The following is a 19,499-nucleotide window of genomic DNA, read 5'->3' as shown; positions in this document are numbered from 1 at the left end:
CACAACCATCAAAATACCGAAAATCGGGAGGTACCGCTCTAAGGAAGCTATTTGAAGGCGTGGACCTATTCAGACAAATTTCAGGTGGAAAGTTTCATACCCTCAAAGAAGACTAAATATCAAATCTCCGGCACTTCGTTATTATAATTGGGCTAAAACCTTCAAAATACCGAAAATCGGGAGGTACAGTTCTATGGGGGCTATATCAAAACGTCGACCAAAAAAGTCAATTTTCAATAACAACAAGTAAAAACGGTGTTAAGTTCGGCCGGGCCGAACTTGTTATACCCTCCACCACAAGTTGTATTGAAGTAAAATGGAATAATTAGTTTCCTTTCGTGTATGAAGAAGACTTAATACTAAATTTCAGCAATTTCGGTAAAACAATGTGAGGCACCATTCTACATGGGCTATTTCAAAACGTCGATCTATACCGAAAAATTTCTGACGGAAAGTTTTTAGGCTCAAAGAAGACTTAATACCAAATTTCCTATATTTCGGTAAGAGAATGTGACTAAAACTTAAAAAATACCGAAAATCAAGAAGTACGCTTCTAATACTCTTCTGGAATATGTTATAACTCTTGGAAGACGAAATAACGAAATTCAGCCATTTCGGTTGGATATTGACGTCACAATCTTCAGTGGGGGCTATATCGAAACGTGAACCTATACCGACGAATGTTAGTCAGAAATGGGGCAATATGAATGCGTGGACCTGTACAGGCATATTTCTGGCGAACAGTTTTATATCACATTGAAGACTAAATACCATATTTCAGCATTTTGGTGGAATATTGAAGACAAAACCTTCAAAATATGAAAAATCGGGAGGTACCGTTATATGGGGGCTATATGAAGGTGTGGACCGATACCAACAAAATTCTGGGGGAAAGTTTTATACCCCTAAAGAAGACTACGTACCAAATTTCAGCCATTTTTTAAAAAGCTAAGGGAAAGTTTTATACCCCTAAAGAAGACTACGTACCAAATTTCAGCCATTTTGGTAGGATAATGAAGCTAAAACCTTCAAAATACCGAAAATCGGGAGGTACCGTTATATGGGGGCTATATGAAGGTGTGGACCTATACCGACAAAATTCTGGGGGAAAGTTGTGTACCCCTAAAGAAGACTACGTACCAAATTTCAGCCATTTTGGTAGGATAATGAAGCTAAAATCTTAAAAATACCGAAAATCGGGAGGTACCGTTCTATGGGGGCTATATGAAGGTGTGAACCGATACCAACAAAATTCAGGGGGAAAGTTTTATACCCCTAAAGAAGACCACGTACCAAATTTCAGCCATTTTGGTAGGATAATGACGCTAAAACCTTAAAAATACTGAAAATCGGGAGGTACCGTTCTATGGGGGCTATATGAAGGTGTGGACCGATACCAACAAAATTCTAAGGGAAAGTTTTATACCCCTAAAGAAGACTACGTACCAAATTTCAGCCATTTTGGTAGGATAATGAAGCTAAAACCTTCAAAATACCGAAAATCGGGAGGTACCGTTCTATGGGGGCTATATGAAGGTGTGGACCGATACCAACAAAATTCTGGGGGAAAGTTTTATACCCCTAAAGTAGACTACGTACCAAATTTCAGCCATTTTGGTAGGATAATGAAGCTAAAACCTTAAAAATACCGAAAATCGGGAGGTACCGTTCTATGGGGGCTATATCAAAACGTGGACCGATATATCCCATTTTCAATACCAACCATCCTGCAAGTAATAAAAACTTCTGTACCAAATTTTGACTCTCTATCTTTAAAATTGCGAGCTGTATCTTGATTTCAACAGACAGACAGACGGACGGACTGACGGACGGACGGACGGACGGACAGACGGACATGGTCAAATCGACATAGAATTTTATGCTGATCAATAATATATATACTTTATAGGGTCTCCGACGAATATTTCGATGTGTTACAAACGGAATGACAAATTTAATTATACCCTCCATATGGTGGAGGGTATAAAAATCCTAGGAGTAATATACATTTTTATACCAATTTGTAAAACTCTATATGTAAACTTGATTGATGCTTTATTTCATCATGGTTATATCGACTTAGAATTTTATGCTAATCAAGAATATATGTATTTATATTCTTTATAGAGTCTGCGACGCATATTTCGATGTGTTGCAAACGGAATGACACATCTAATTATACCCTCCATATTATAATGGAGGGTATAAAAAAGTAAAACCACATTTTGATTGAATTGTTTGGATGTTTTATTTGAATTATAAACAAATACCGAAAAGTTAAAATGTTTATTAACTGCAAACATTGCGTCAAGACGAGACATGGCGAGGTAATCGAGTGACAATGTTTAAAGTCTTTCAAATGAATTTATGACTTGAAATCTACATAATTCATCTTTTGCATGGCATCATTTTATTGACCCTAGAAAGGTGGGATTTCCCATGCCGTAAAGTTAATGCACTGGTGCTGAACATACATATGTGCATAGCAGCAAATATACATGTATGTATGTAAAATATACATATGCACATATAAGTGTTTGTCTGAAAAATATGATTTAGGTGGAGTCTTATTGATGTTGTTTACTACTGATGTTGCAGCTGGTTGTTGTTGTTGTTGTTGTTCAAAATTCCGCAGCCAATTCACTCTTTATTGTAATATTGTAATATTTTATGAATGCAATAAATTTTATCAAGGTAGTCAGTCAGTCAGCCAGTTACTGGGAACCAAGGTTTATAAAAAAATGTTGTATCTGATTTAAATTATGAGACACAAAGGCACGCTTTGTCGTTTCAAAATCAAGTTTTCCAATGTAACATAGTTTTAGGTCTCAATTGTTGGTTGGGTAATATTGAATGCATTTTGTTTAGGCATCAGAAATCTATGAACTGTTTTCTATACCCTTCCCCATGCATTCTTCCACTTGTACTCATTGTGCACGCGAAAACTCCTGAAGGGAGTAACCGAATTGGACCATACTTTGCGCATAGTGAAGTTACTACCAGACATAGATGAAGTTACGATATGGACCCTATCGGTCCACTCCTTCGGGCACCTGCCACATAAAATTTTGGAAAAGTTCAGTTTAGACCTGTAGTGGCTGGAGCGCTCGATTACTCTCGAACGGATAAACCGATTTGGTTCAAATTTGGGCTTCGTAATAGTTTGTTTAAACTTAGCTTATGTTCGAAGATGAGCCATATCATTTGGGTACCTCCCCACAAAAGTTGAACATTTTTGTTTAAGTAGAGTTTAAGGCCTTTTCGAAGATACTTTGGAAATGTATACCGATGTTACTCCTTGTGGTCCTGTTTACAGCTCTATTATGTTTTTTCGTGGCAAGTCTATGCTTCCTGACATAGTAGTCCAACACCTCTAAGTCATATGGTGACCAACTGAAATGACACCAATGGCTCATAAAAATAAATGTCTTCCAAAATAAGATTCACTTCCAAAATGAACTATCCAGATGCATTCCTTCAGGTACCTCCTCCGCAAAACTTTTGAGCTTTAATCCAAAAAATTTTAGTCGGCCAGTTCATGCTTCCAAGAATGGCTACTCAATGTGAAAATCCTTAATACATTATTATTGGGGGAAAGGATATCGGTTGCGTATCCGGTATTCGATACGATATTGTCAAAAGATGAACTGTCAATTCACACATGGTTGGGTATATCTCTGTCGGCAAAGCCGACTGAAACTCTTTTACCAGTTTCTGAACAAATTATCTCTAAGTTGTTAGTAATTTTGCCTTTTTAAATATTACACACATACATATGAGACTCCTCCCATATCAACACGCAGAAAAATGCGTTTGTGTATGCGTTTGGTTGCAAACAAATATTTGTTTGCAGCAAGATATGTTTGGGACATATGTAAGAGAAGCATTTTTTCTCCGTGAATGAGTAAACGTCGAAACCCCTTGTAGAGAACTTTTTCATGACTCAAATACTTAGGTAATGTCGCCTAAATTACACAGAGGAGATTTGCCACCGCCGAAAGTATTGAACAACAGACCACGTGCACTCCACCACGATGGCTTTAAATATTAATTATTATTATTCCTATATATGTGAGTATTAGGCCGGGGCGACTTGAAAGCCATAATGGGCCCTTCGCGTTTCTGATTCCTGGCATTGAATTGAGCAAAAAAGTCCATTGGACCATATGTCTATGATGAAAATCAAGCCTCCCGATTTTTTCTTGAAGTTTTTTATTGATGCTTTTTGGATATTTTGTCATATAACAGCCAAACCACAGAGATTTACGATCCAACACAAAGAACAAAATTGTAGCCAACACAATAATTAACAACTCTCTAGTACATCGCGAAAGTATTGGAATGCTCCTTCAGACAGTTTTGGCCTTGAGAAAGTGCACATTTTTCGGAAAATGTCGATAAATGACACTGTGCTTCAAGCGTTCTGTTATAAAATTCTATCGTGTTGGATTCGTAGGGGATGGAAGATACCAAGCAACGGTCCTGATCGGCTCTAACATGGCAAAGCCCAGGATTTATCTTGGTTCCTCTTTCATCTCAAGTGGACACTGACCTCCCCGTGGTGTCACCTGGGGAACTTCCTTTAACACCCGTTAAAGGTAGTGAGCTAACATGTGCCGCGCGTTCACCCATAAGAACGTTAAAAACTTGGGTTTGGGCGTCGGGTTAGTGACCCTCCCCTAGAAAAATAGCCTACTATGAAAAAACGAAAGAAAAGAAAAACAAATCCCTCAAAAGTTGACGACCCCCGCAAACGTTTTAAGGACCATGATCTGCGAATCTGCACCTGGAATGTTCGCACTCTTTATAGAGAAGGTGCAGTTTACGCATTGACAGATGTACTTGAAAAGTACAAGGCCGACATTACTGGCATACAGGAAATACGATGGAATGGGAAAGGCGTCACAACAACACCTAAAGGTGACACACTGTATTATAGCTGCCATGACACAAAGCATGAGTTTGGTTGCGGATTTGTAGTTGGTCGGAGGTTAAAACATCTGGTCTCCAGCTTCACCCCAGTGAATGAAAGACTCGCTGCAATTCGATTAAAGGCAAAATTCTTCAACATCAGCTTTATTTGCGCTCATGCTCAACTGAAGACAAGGACGAACAGACAAAAGATATTTTTTTACGAGCGCTTAAAAGAAACTTATGACCGTTGCCCTGCCCATGACATTAAAATTATACTAGACGATTTTAATGCCAAAATTGGAAAGGAGAATATCTTTGGCCCAACAGTCGGGAAATTCAGTCTCCACAGTGAAACATCTGACAATGGTATGAGGCTGATAGACTTTGCAGCTGCAAAAAACATGGTAGTTAGCAGTACCAGATTTAAGCATCTCGATATTCATAAGGGCACCTGGCTGTCGCCAGATCAAAGAACAAGAAATCAAATTGATCATGTTGTGATAGATGGAAGACATTCATCGAGCGTGTTGGATGTACGATCGTTCCGAGGAGCAAACATAGATTCGGACCCGTCTAAACGTTGCAAATAAAGCACGGACGGACACAACACGAAACTTGGACATCGCTAAGCTGCAAACACAACAGATAGCCACAGCATATTCCACTCAACTGACCCACATGCTTAATGAAAGCACTCCTCGTCCCGATAACATATCAGGACAATGGCAAAGCATTGCCCACTCCATGCAAACAGCCGCAAAATCCATACTTGGATACCAGAGACCTCCACCAAGGAATCCATGGTATGATGAGGAGTGTCGTGCTGCCACCGAAGAGAAAAATGCGGCATATAGGGCTACTTTACAATTAGTAGCAACGCGTAGCGCACGAGAGAGGTATCGGGAGAAAAGGAGAGAGGAGAAACGTCTTTTCCGCAGGAAAAAGAGAGAGATGGAAAAGCGGGAGTGTGAAAAAATCGAGATGTACAGGAGCCAGAATGAAGTCCAAAAATTCTACCAAAGAGTCAAGCATCAAACTGATGGCTTTGGTACAGGCACATCCTCCTGTAGAGACCAGCAAGGTAATTTGGTAACTGATACAAATAGTGTGCTAATGATATGGAAAGAACATTTTTCAAATCTGTTGGTATCCAATAACAGCGAAGACGACGAAGATACCACAGTCCCAATCCCAGAAGATGGAATTGAATGTATACCGCCCAGCCAAGATGAGGTAAAGACAGCAATAAATCGGCTGAAGAATAATAAGGCAGCAGGGGCCGATGGCTTACCAGCCGAGCTGTTCAAAACCGGAGGCGACACGCTGATAAAGTGTATGCATCTGCTGTTACCTCCATCTAGCAGGAAGAACGCGTATCCGACGATCGGAACCTGAGCATCCTGTGTTCCAACTACAGGGGCATAAGTCTTCTCCCTATCGCATACAAGATAGTGTCAGGTATATTGTGCGAATGACTAAGGCCAATGGTCAACGAAAAAATTGGACCATACCAATGCTGCTTTAGACCTGGCAAGTCCACCATTGACCAGATATTTACCCTGCGCCAAATCCTGGAGAAGACCCAAGAGATGCAGATCGACACCTATCACCTTTTTGTCGATTATAAAGCAGCCTTCGACAGCCCGCTACGTTCAAAGGTATTCCAAGCAATGTCTGAATTTGGTATCTCCGCAAAGCTCATTCGGCTTTGTAAAATGACTCTACCTGACATAAGATCTTCAGTTAAAATAGGAACGAACCTCTCCGAGGAGTTTTGTATCAAAAGAGGGTTCAGGCAAGGAGACAGCCTTTCGTTTGACCTTTTCACCATCCTGCTAGAAAAGGTTATACGAGAGGCAAAGGTCAACAGAAGTGGCACAATCTACACCAATAGCCACATGTTACTTGCTTATGCTGATGATATAGACATCATGGGACGATCAGTAAAAGAAGTAACCGATACCTTTATGAAAGTCGAAGGAGAATCTGCTATAGTGGGTCTGGCGGTAAACGGCGAGAAGACCAAACGGATGGTGTCGACGTGCAATGCGTCTATTGAGATCGGACCAACTGTAGAAGTTGGTTTCAATAATTTTGAGGTAGTAAAAGACTGCGTATACCTCGGCACCGCCGTAAACGCAACAAACGACATCAATTGTGAAATAAAAAGAAGAATTGTATTGGCCAACAGATGCTACTTTGGCTTAAGTAAGCACTTTAAGAACAAAACCGCAACTAGTCAAACAAAAATAAAGCTTTACAAAACACTGATACTACCCGTGCTGATGTATGGTTCCGAAGCCTGGGTACTTGCGCAAGCAGATAAGGCAGTGCTTGGCGTGTTTGAGAGAAAAATTTTTCGAAAGATCTACGGACCGATCTGCGTTGACGGTGAAGGACATCAATATAGTTAAACGTATCGAGATGCAGCGATTGCGTTGGCTAGGCCATATAATAAGAATGAGCGATAATAAACCCGTTAAAAAGGCGTATAAATTCGAGCCACATGGCGGTGCATGCAGAATTGGCAGGCCAAAGAATAGATGGCGCAAACAAGTGGATGATGAGATGACAAGGCGCGGTATTACAAAAAGCGAAGCACGAAACAGAGAGAATTGGAGATGTTTTCTTAGTTCGGTCTACGGAACAAATGTTCTGTAATGGGCCAGCTAAGTAAGTAAGTAGGTTGGATTCCATAGACAACGAAAATACCTTTGGTTCGTTTGCGTCACTTCGTTTTATTATTTTTTAACGGTAAAAAGTAGTGAATATTTGGGTTTCTTGCATTTTCAAATTTAAACGGGCATATCTTCTTTTTTTACAACGTATTTCTATTGATCCTTTTTCCTTTAAACTGGGTGAATAATATCTTTCGAATAAGAGATTATTTGTTCAAATCAGTTAATAAATTACTTTGTACTTAAACTGAACTTCTCATAATTTTCATAATTAATATTGAACAAAACAAAAAACAGTTAAAGTTAAAATTAATGTAAGGTCTTTTCCTTCCACACAAATCGCCCCGGCCTAGTGAGTATTCTTCATAGTGCAGGGTATAATTTTGTCGGCAAAACCGACTGATGTTGACTTACTTGTTATGTATGTTTTTATACCCTCCACCATAGTATGGAGGGTATATTAAGTTTGTCATTCCGCTTTTAACACATCGAACTAATCATTTGCGACCCTATAAAGTATATATATTCTTGATCAGGATAAAATTCTAAGACAATCTAGCAATGTCCGTCTGTCCGTCTGTTGTAATCACTTTAGCGTCCGCAATAATTGAGATAGTGTACTGATATTTTGCACCTTTATCTTTATCCATAGGCAGGTCAAGTTCGAAGATGGGCTATATCGGTCCACTCTTTGGTATAGCCCCCATATAACGGTACCTCCGGATTTGATGTATTTTGACGTTCTTCGCCACATTTGCAGACCGAATTAGCTATAATTTGGCAGTTAGGGTTCCTAGTGATCAGAAAACTTATATCCCAAAGGATATGGGCATAGGTCCATGTTTTGGTATAGTCCCTATATAACGGTACCACCCGATTTTCGGTATTTTGAGGATTTTAGTTAAAATTTTTAACCGAACTAGCTGTAATTTGCCATTTGAGGTTCTCAGTGGTCATGAAACATCTCCATTAAACATCGTCATCATAGGTCCATGTTTTGGTATAGCCCCCATATAACGGTACCCACCGATTTTCGGTATTTTGAGAATTTTAGCCACAATTTGTAACCGAACTATCTGCAATTTGACATTTGAGGTTCTCAGTGGTCATGAAATATCTCCACCACACATTGTCAACATAGGGCCATGTTTTGGTATGGCCCCCTTATAACCGTACCACCCGATTTTCGGTATTTTGAGGATTTTAGTTAAAATGTTTAACCGAAATAGCTGTAATTTGACATTTGAAGTTCTCAGTGGTCACAAAAAATCTCCAACGAAACATCGTCAACATAGGCCCATGTTTTGGTATAGCCCCCATATAACGGTATTACCCGATTTTCGGTATATTAGGAATTTTTGCTGCAATTTTTAACCGAACTATCTGTAATGATCGGTATTTTGAGAACTTTAGCTACAATTTTGTCTAAGCTAAAATAATCGTCAATATAGTTCCATGTATTGGTATATCCCCCATATAACTGTACCTCCCGATTTTCGGGAATTTTCAGTGGTCACGAAATTTCTTCACTAAAATTCGTCAACATTGGTCCATTTTTGAGTGTCTACATTGTTTTGATGAAACTACCCTCAATTTCACTTTTGAAGTTCCCTGCAGCTATAAAACTTTTCCACCAAAAAATTTAAAGATAGGTTGACTCTTTGATATAGCCCCGTAGGTGGTACCTTTCACCTAACTGAACACATTTTTATACCCTCAGCCTTTAGGCTAAAGAGGGTATTTACACTTTGATACGGCCAAAAATGTGCCTCATGGAAATAATGGTTTTAGACCCCAAGTATGTATGTACGATATCCGTTTCAGACAATTTTGAGTCGATCTAGCAATGTCCGTCTGTCTGTCTGTCTGGCTGGTGCGCACGATAACTCTCGAACGGATCAATCGATTCGGTTCAAATTTTGGGTATCGAAATATTTTGTCCAGATTTGATTTAAGTTCGAAGATGGGCCATATCGGTCCACTCCTTCAGGTACCTCCCCCACAAAAGTTCAAAAATGTTCGGAAAAATTGTCCGCACGATAACTCTTGAAGGGAGTAACCGAATTAGTCCATACTTTGCACATCGTGACATTTCTACCAGACATAGATGAGGTTCCAATATGGACCATATTGGTTCACTCTTTCGGGTACCTCCCACACAAAATTTTGCTTAAGTGCAGTTTAAGGCCTGCTCTCGAATCGCTTTGATTTTTGTTGCAGCCACTTGTATTCACTACCCCCATTACGACGATATAATTTTTTTCAGGAGCAAGTGCATATATCCTCAGAAATCAGCACGAAAACTGCAAACAACCCATATACCATGTGTCGTAGTTGGAGCGCACGATAACTCTAGAACGGATCAACATATTTGGTTAAAATTTTGGGTCTTTCAATATTTTGTCCAAACTTAGTTTAAGTTCGAAGATAGACCATATCGCTCCACTCCTTCCGGTACCTCCCCCACAGAGGTTCAACATTTTTCGCCAAGATTTTTGCTATTTTTGCTTTGCTATTGGTAATATTACTTTCAGGTATAGATCGGGTTCTAATATGGACTATATTGGTCCACTCATTTGGGTACCTCCCACACAACATTTGGAAAAAGTATAGTTTAACAACTCCTCTCTAATCTTATTAATTTGTGATGCAGCAGGTTGCACTTGCGGCCCCTGTTACGACGTTGTAATGTTTTTCGTGGGCAAGTCCATATTTCCTGAGATAATAATCCAAAAAGGTCTAGAAAATCCTACCGGCACCACCTAAACTGGCTAATGTGTAAAATAACCCTTTAACAGAGAAATCGATTTAGCTCAAACTTTGTAAATTGAAAAGTAAAATTGTAATATGTTTAAATTCAGAAAATTAAGTACAACATATTTAATTATATAGTCTGTAAGGAAAATATCCATAGACTAATAAAGAAAAAAAAATATTTCCTACAGATTTATATTAGGTCCGAATATGTACTACATCGGATCACTCCTATGGGTACACCGTACCCAAAGTTTGGAAAAAATGCACTCGTCTCGGATCATTCTGAATTTTGTTGCAACATGTAGTTTTTTGCGGCCCTTTCCATCCTGGAAAATTTTCCCAACAACTAAAAAACCTACAGAAGTATTGTGTTAACTTTTTTTTTCTTCGGGTACGTGGCTGAGGGTATATCTCTGTCGGCTCAGCTGACTGATACTTTCTTACTTGTTTAGATTAGATTCGATAATACTGTGCAACAAAATGAAGGTGAAAGTCTGGGGCACGGAAAAATCCTCTTGGGGAAGCAAGGTCTTGGTAAGTATATTATGAACCCCGAAGGACAGATCCCCGTGAGTCGAACTTCCGCGTTATGGCGTGATGAAATTTTTGTTAGAGACCCTGTTGGCCATCAGGAATTAGCGTTATATTTTTGTTCACTGTTGCTAAAGTGCTCTACAAAAACAACAAACAAAGATATAATGCTAATTCATGATGGCTTACAGGGTCTCTTTCAAAAGAGTCATCGCGCCATAACGCGGAAGCTCGACTCACGGTGCATCTGTTTTTAATACGCACACACCAAGGGCTTTCATCTCCAAAAGGAATTATCTCTGCCCCAACATTTGTGTTCACAGTGTAATTTAAGCAATAGTGGGAGGCAGTAGGAGTCTATCCATTGTCGAAAAGTTGTTACACCTAAAATTGTGAAAGGACCCTAATTATTCCATTTTAATTAAGACTATTTTATGGTGGAGGGTATAAAAAGTTCGGCCCGGCCGAACTTAACGACTTTTTACTTGTTATTTTTAGGATAACATAACCTCATCCTCTTCAAGTATTTCCTCAATTATTCTTTGGTAAATCACTGCAAGAAAACGCCCAAAACATCTTGAGAAAACAACACGCATTGTTTGAACATTGCACTAAGAAAGTCTTAACCATACAAAGTAGGTATTCCATGAAACTTTAACCTGTTATAAAATCTTGTTTTATAGGCTTGCAGAAAAAAAAGTTCAAGGTTACATTGATTACTTGTAAAAGAGATCTTGAAACCAATTGTTTGTTTTGTTTTCTTCTCTTTTATTATTTTGTTAACTACATAAAATACATAAAAATCAATTCAATTGCCAAAAATAAAACACCGCAAAATACATGACAAGACATCAAAAACCCGATACCGCTACTTATCTTGCCATAACCAAGGCATTTTATGCAAGTCATGTGCTATCCAAAAAAGAAGTACATCGCACACAATGCAAGCAACAACATCACGGAGATATAGACTCGTGGGCCATCTTTGAGGGCCACTTGTTGTCATGCGTACATGCTTCATTTTTTTTTTGCCATCCTACAGACAAACATACCCACATTCGATATGTATGTAAACCATGACAATGATATCTTATCAGTCAAAACAAAGCAAAACGAGAATTGAATTTCAAAAGTGACAAAAATCTTTTCATCGACGTTTTAAATCAGATCTGCGAACAAATTAGCCATTAATTTGTGTTTTATTGGCAACATCGATCTTGGCTACCAATTAAAAGTGTGTGTTTGGCTTTCGATTTTTATTTGGTTAACAGACAGTTTCATTGCTTTGATTTTCGCCTAGATGCATATTAGGTTGTGCTGATTTGCCGGAGTCTTTGAATTTTGCCAAAAACACACGTAAAATGTGTTAAAATTTCAAGGATTTTTCTTTTGTCTTAGAATTAAAAAGATACGATGATGACGATTTTAAGACTTTACGATTTTCATTAGAAAATAAATTACGAATATGTATATATGTCTTAGAAATAAATACATACTAGATCAACCATTTAAACATTCATAGCTACATATAATCTAAATTAGTTTTACCGGAAATAGACTAATGACCTGTTACTTTAAGACGCTTCGAAACCAAAATCGTTAAAATTCTCCTGTTATTGTTTACATTTTTTGTTTGATTGAAAATAAAAAAAACAAGTAAAAAAGTGTCAGTCGGCTTTGCCGACGCATATATACCCTCAGCCAATGTGAAGCGAAACTTTTACCTCCGGACAGATCGAATGTATTTCAGGTCTCTTCAGAATTTGGCCCTTTTTGGACATTTGAACTTGCCGACAACAATGTGGAATAGGAATTAACTGCACTAAGACACAAATGTTGAACTTTAGAAGTTAAACTAAATTTTAATAAAATATTAGGAGATCCAAAGTTTGGACCAAATTGGTTGCCCCATTCAAGTGATATCGTCCTAGCATTTCAGTGACATTTTTTAAATATTGGGGAGAAGTACCGGAAGTTGTGGTCCGGTATTGCCCATGAAACTAAGTTTGGATATAGTATGACGAAGACCAAATGTTGGACCAAATCGGTTGAACAGTTCGAGAGTTATCGTGTTCTCCGACCGCCATATATGGTGACATAGGGGTTTTTTACACCTTTCGGGCTGTTTTCCCAAGAAATATGGACTTGCCCCTGAAAAACTTTTACCGTCGTAATGGAGGTAGCGAATTCAAATCGCGTCAACAAAAATCAAAGTGATTCGAGAGCAGGTTTTAAAGTGAACTTATCCAAAATGTTATGTGAGAGGTACCAGAAGGAGTAGACAAATATAGTCCATATTCGAATTTGATCTATATCTGGTAAATATATTAGGATGTGCAAAGTATGGATTTCATCGGTCACTCCCTTCAAGAGTTATCGTGCGCAAAATTTTTCAGAACATTTGTGAAGTTGTGTGGGGGGGGGGTACCTGAAGGAGTGGACCGATATAGCCCATCTTCGAATTTAAACTATGTTCTGATAAAATACTACGAAGGCCAAATTTTGGACCGAATCGACAGATCCGTTGGACGGTTATCTTGCGGTCCAACCACTACACAAGGTGTCATAGGGGCTTTTTGCACCTTTCCGCCCATTTTCTCAGGAAGTATGGACTTGCACCTGATGAAACTTGTACCATCGTATGGGGGGAAGTGAATACTAGTTGCTGCAACAAAAATCAAAGCGATTCGAGAGCAAGTCCTAAACTGAACTTATCCGAAATTTTGTGTGGGAGGTACCCGAAGCAGTGGGCCGATTAAGTCCATATTGGGACCTCATCTAAGTCTGGTAGAAATTTCACGATGTTCAAAGTATGGACCAAATCGGTTACTTCCTTCAAGAGTTATTGTGCCCACAAATTTTCCGAAGATTTTGGAACACGCCGTGAGTCGAACTTCCGCGTTATGGCGCGATGAAGCTTTTGCAAGAGAGACTGTAAGTCATCATGAATTAGCATTATATCTTTGTTTGTTGTTTTTGTAGAGCACTTTAGCAACAGTGAACCAAGATATAACGCTAATTCCTGATGGCCAACAGGGTCTCTAACAAAAATTTCATCACGCCATAACGCGGAAGTTCGACTCACGGCAGATCTGTCCTTCGGGGTTCATAATATACTTACCTTCGCCTTTCTTCCCCATGAGGAATTTTCCGTGCCCCAGACTTTCACCTTTATTTTGTTGCACAGTGTTATCGAATCTAATCTAAAAAATGTGTTCAGTTAGGTGAAAGGTACCACCTACGGGGCTATATCAAAGAGTCAACCTATCTTTAAATTTTTTGGCGGAAAAGTTTTATAGCTGCCGGGGAACTTCAAGAGTCAAATTGAGGGTAGTTTCATCAAAACAATGTAGACCCTCAAAAATGTACCAATGTTGACGAATTTTAGTGAAGAAATTTCGTGACCACTGAAAATTCCCGAAAATCGGGAGGTATAGTTATATTGGGGATATACCAAAACATGGACCTATATTGACGATTACTTTTGCTTAGACAAAATTGTAGCTAAAGTTCTCAAAATACCGATCATTACAGCTAGTTCGGTTAAAAATTGCAGCTAAAATTCCTAATATACCGAAAATCGGGAGATACCGTTATATGGGGGCTATACCAAAACATGGACCTATGTTGACGATGTTTAGTGTAGATGTTTCATGACCACTGAGAAACCCAAAATGTCAAATTACAGCTAGTTCGATTAAAAATTTTAACTAAAATGCTCAAAATACCGAAAATCGGGAGGTACAGCTATAAGGGGGCCATACCAAAACATGGACCTATGTTGACAATGTTTGGTGGAGATGTTTCATGACCACTGAGAACCGCAAATGGCAAATTACAGCTAGTTCGGTTAAAAATTGTAGCTACAATTCTCAAAATACCGAAAATCGGGAGGTACCGATATATGGGGGCTATACCAAAACATGGACCTATGTTGACGATGTTTGGTGGAGATATTTCATGATCGCTGAGAACCTTAAATGTCAAATTGCAGATAGTTCGGTTAAAAATTGTGGCTAAAATTCTCAAAATACCGAAAATCGGGAGGTACCGATATATGGGGGCTATACCAAAACATGGACCTATGTTGACGATGTTTAGTGGAGATGTTTCATGACCACTGAGAACCTCAAATTACAGCTAGTTCGGTTAAAAATTGTATCTACAATTCTCAAAATACCGAAAATCGGGAGGTACCGATATATGGGGGTTATACCAAAACATGGACCTATGTTCACGATGTTTCGTGGAGATGTTTCATGACCATTGAGAACCTCAAATGTCAAATTACAGCTAGTTTGGTTAAAAATTTTAATTAAAATGCTCAAAATACCGAAAATTGGGAGGTACGGTTATAAGGGGGCCATACCAAAACATGGACCTATGTTTTCATGACCACTGAGAACCTCAAATGTCAAATTACAGCTAGTTCGGTTAAAAATTTTAACTAAAATGCTCAAAATACCGAAAATCGGGAGGTACGGTTATAAGGGGGGCCATACCAAAACATGGACCTATGTTGACAATGTTTGGTGGAGATATTTCATGACCACTGAGAACCTCAAATGTCAAATTGCAGATAGTTCGGTTACAAATTGTGGCTAAAATTCTCAAAATACCGAAGATCGGGAGGTACCGTTATATGGGGACTATACCAAAACATGGACCTATGTTGGCGATGTTTGGTGGAGATATTTCATGATCACTGAGAACCTTAAATGTCAAATTGCAGATAGTTCGGTTAGAAATTGTGGCTAAAATTCTCAAAATACCGAAAATCGGGAGGTACCGTTATATGGACCTATGCCCATATCCTTTGGGATATAAGTTTGTTGATCACTAGGAACCCTAAGTGCCAAATTATAGCTAATTCGGTCTGCAAATGTGGCGAAGAACGTCAAAATACCTATACCAAAGAGTGGACCGATATAGCCCATCTTCGAATTTGACCTGCCTATGGAAAAAAGACCCTCGGGTGCAAAATTTCAGCACACTATCTCAATTATTGCGGGCGCTAGAGTGATTACAGCAGACGGGCATGGCTTGATCGTCTTAGAATTTTATCCTGATCAAGAATATATATACTTTATAGGGCCGCAAATGATTAGTTCGATGTGTTACAAACGGAATGACAAACTTAATATACCCTCCATACTATGGTGGAGGAGAAATCGATATAGGTCTACATTTGTTTTTAAAAATAATCATCATAATCATCAAATCATCTTCTTATAGGTCATTTAGATATGACTTTATTAGCCGGATTTAGTGCATTATCAGGTTTCATTTGCTAAATCCGGTCAAAATCTACCACATTTTCCACACAAAGCTGGGACAAGAAACAAGGTAGATTCATCGGTGAATTGCCATTACAAAAATAATTTAAAATGTCAAAATTTGTAAACGATACGAAAAAAATAAATTTGATTTGATACCAAGACAAATATTTGCAATGTTTAAACGATAAAATAATTCTTTACTTGCTCATTAGTTAGCATTACCGCCAGTTAATGTATTTCGAAACGAAGATGTGTGCGCATGAAACACACCCAAACCTCAGTTTTGGAAATATTATTTCCTTTGCTTTTGCTTCAAAACCAAAAACAAATTTGAAAAACACACTCAAATTTGGTAGTTTTTCTGACGCATTCATTTTCTTATCGACATACATAAACAGGCCCTTAGTATCATAATAAGCTACCATTTTCAATATTAAACAATCAATTTGTAATTTGCCGTAAGTTTTTTTTCAGACGAGTTCAATTTACAACAACTTCTTCTTGTAAATTACTCTGGCCTCTCCATAACAAAACGGCAATAAGTACCAGAATGCAAAAACGAAGCAAATAATTTTAGGAGTATTTTGGTCGGTTTCTTGTTCGATGTTCGTATTTAGTAAGGTATCTTGCACGACTTCTAAGGGGAGACCAAAAATTTAGCAGGATCGTGTCGCATAGTGCAGATCGTATTTAGTCGTGTCGTGCAAAACAGTGTCGAACAAAAAAACACGATCACGCACGGCCAAAAATGCATTCCGACACGACACGCACAAACACGGCGTTTTTCGAGAAGGCACGAACACGCACCCACCTCTACTCAGAATACGCGACATCGGTAGATCTTATCTAATTGCCAGGAATCTGTAAAATGAAAAACATGTTTTAGAGCTAAAATCAGACTTCATTTGGGTTTATTCAAAATTGTGTGACACAATATAATTTTAAAGGGATGACGTCAAAGATACAAATATTCTATGTCAAATTTCACTATAGCAACAATCTGGGTAAAAATCGTAAAATATGACCTTAAACTATATACTAAAACCAAGGGCTGCTAATACTAAATGTTATGGTTACAGATTTCTTCTTTTCACCATATCCCCAAAAAGTGAAGGATTTTGATTTTGACCCAATATGGATTTATGTCAAATTAACAGTCCAAAATTTAAACAAATATTTTCATCCTAAACTATATAAATTTGTAATTTAATTTTCTTAAGAAAATCTTATACCTAGATATAAGGTTTATTCTGAAACTTATAATAAATTTTGTGTAGAATCTTTCTTCTTTTGACACTTTTCACTTAGACCCAAGTTTCATATTAATTTCATGCATCAACTCAAAAAAAAGAGGAACAATTTTTCATCAAAAAAAAAAAAAAAAGCAAGTAAATAAAAATAGGTAAAAACAAACTTTTTAAGTTAAACGGTTTTATGTTAAACATACATTGCAATGTTTAAGATAAATGTACTAAAAACCAAAAGTTAAGAAAATAGATACAGTCGTGGGAATTATAAACATATGCATAGACTAGACAAAAATAAAACCGTGGGGCACGTCAATTGTCTACAATCGTTGATTAAAATGTTTGTTTTGTAATGTTACACTATAATTAGGCAGTTGTTCAACCGACAACGATGAACGTGTGATAAGTAGGGCTAGAATGTGGAAACAAGCTAGCAAGCTAGATTATAATCGAGTTTTAGGGTTTCATAGTGGTGAGCGAGGAGTACTTTGTCGATTAAAGACAAACTACGAGCAGTGAAACGATTCCTCGCCATCAGTGTGAATGTCCAACGATAAAGTAGTTAAAACATCTCTTTTATTTACATGGAGTGTATAAATATTGGAATTTCCATGAGCAAGAAAATAGTAAGTAATTTCCTCAGCGTCTGCGGGCCAACTGCCTAACGACGAATTAAACGATTCTTCTATCGCACATTAAGTCGATAATTTGTAGACAATTGACGTGCCCCACGGTTTTATTTTTGTCTAGTCTATGCATAGGTTTATAATTCCCACGACTGTATCTATTTTATTATTTTTTGGTTTTTAGTACTTTTATCTTAAACATTGCAATGTATGTTTAACATAAAACCGTTTAACTTAAAAAGTTTTTTTACCTATTTTTATTTTCTAGTTTTTATACCCTCCACCATAGGATGGGGGTATATTAAGTTTGTCACTACGTTTGTAACTACTCGAAATAATCATTGTAGACTAGGCCGGGGCGAATTGTATGGAAGGAAAAAAGTGATAGTGGGCGCCTGGAGTTTCTGATTCTTGGGATTGTACTGAGCAAAAAAGTCCACTAGACCATATGTCTACGGTGAAAATCGAGCCCCCGGATTTTGACTTGAAAATTTTTTCAAGGATATTTTGGCCAAACCATGTCTCAGAAACATGACCTATCCTGAAAATTTCCTTTTGCGTTCTTAGTACACTCACCAAGGGCTTTGATCTCCAAAAGTAAATTTCCACCCACTGACTTTGAGTCCAATTTTGTAGCACAGTGTAATTAATCGATATTTTCCGAAAAATGTGAACTTTCTCGGGGACATAACTGCCTGAAGGAGCGTTCCAATGCTTTTGCGATGTACTAGAGAGTTCTTAATTATTGCCTTGGCTACAATTTTTGTCTCTGTGTTGGATCGAAAATCTCAGTGGTTTGGCTGTTACATACATGCCAAAACATCCAAAAAGCCTTGAAAAGAAACTTCAAGTCAAAATCCGGGGGCTCGATTTTCACCGTAGACATATGGTCTAGTGGACTTTTTTGCTCAGTACAATCAAAATAATCAGAAAATCCAGGCGCCCGTGGTGGTGTTCAAATCGCCCCACCCTATTGTAGACCCCACAAGTATATATATTCTTGATCAGCGTGCAATTCTACATCGATATAGCCATGTCCGTCCGTCTGTCTGTCTGTCCGTCTGTGGAAATCACTCTAGCGTCCGAACGGATTGACGTAGGTTGATGAAATTCTGTGAAAATATGTTATATTTACGTAGGACTTTTGGTATTGAAAGCGGGCTATGTAGGTCCACGCTTTCGTATAGCCCCCATACAAAATGACGCGTGACGCGTCGTCGTTTTAAGGAATTTTTAAGATATTTGGCCCATTTTACAACCGAATTGGTTGTAATTTGGTACTTTGTGTATCCAGAGGCCAAAAAATATTCCTACCAAAGTTGGGTTATATAGGTCCACGTTTTGGTATAGCCCCCATATAAGGCCCCATATAAAGTACGCGTCATTTTAATATATTTTGAATGTATTAGACCCATTTGACCACAGAATTGGTTGTAATTTGGTATTTTGTGTCTTCAGAGGCCAGAA

General features: G+C 38.2%; 1 protein-coding gene across 1 annotated transcript in view; it reads right to left on the bottom strand.

Moving 5' to 3' along the window:
- Window positions 1-19,499, bottom strand: part of LOC141402449 (protein Asterix) — a 225,222-nt gene that overhangs the window by 57,308 nt on the left and 148,415 nt on the right. The window lies entirely within an intron of this gene.

The sequence above is a fragment of the Musca autumnalis genome, unplaced genomic scaffold (assembly GCF_047663935.1).
Source record: "Musca autumnalis isolate F117 unplaced genomic scaffold, ASM4766393v1 scaffold_4, whole genome shotgun sequence".
Taxonomy (NCBI): Eukaryota; Metazoa; Arthropoda; class Insecta; order Diptera; family Muscidae; genus Musca; species Musca autumnalis.
This window is presented reverse-complemented; position numbering and strand designations above follow the sequence as displayed.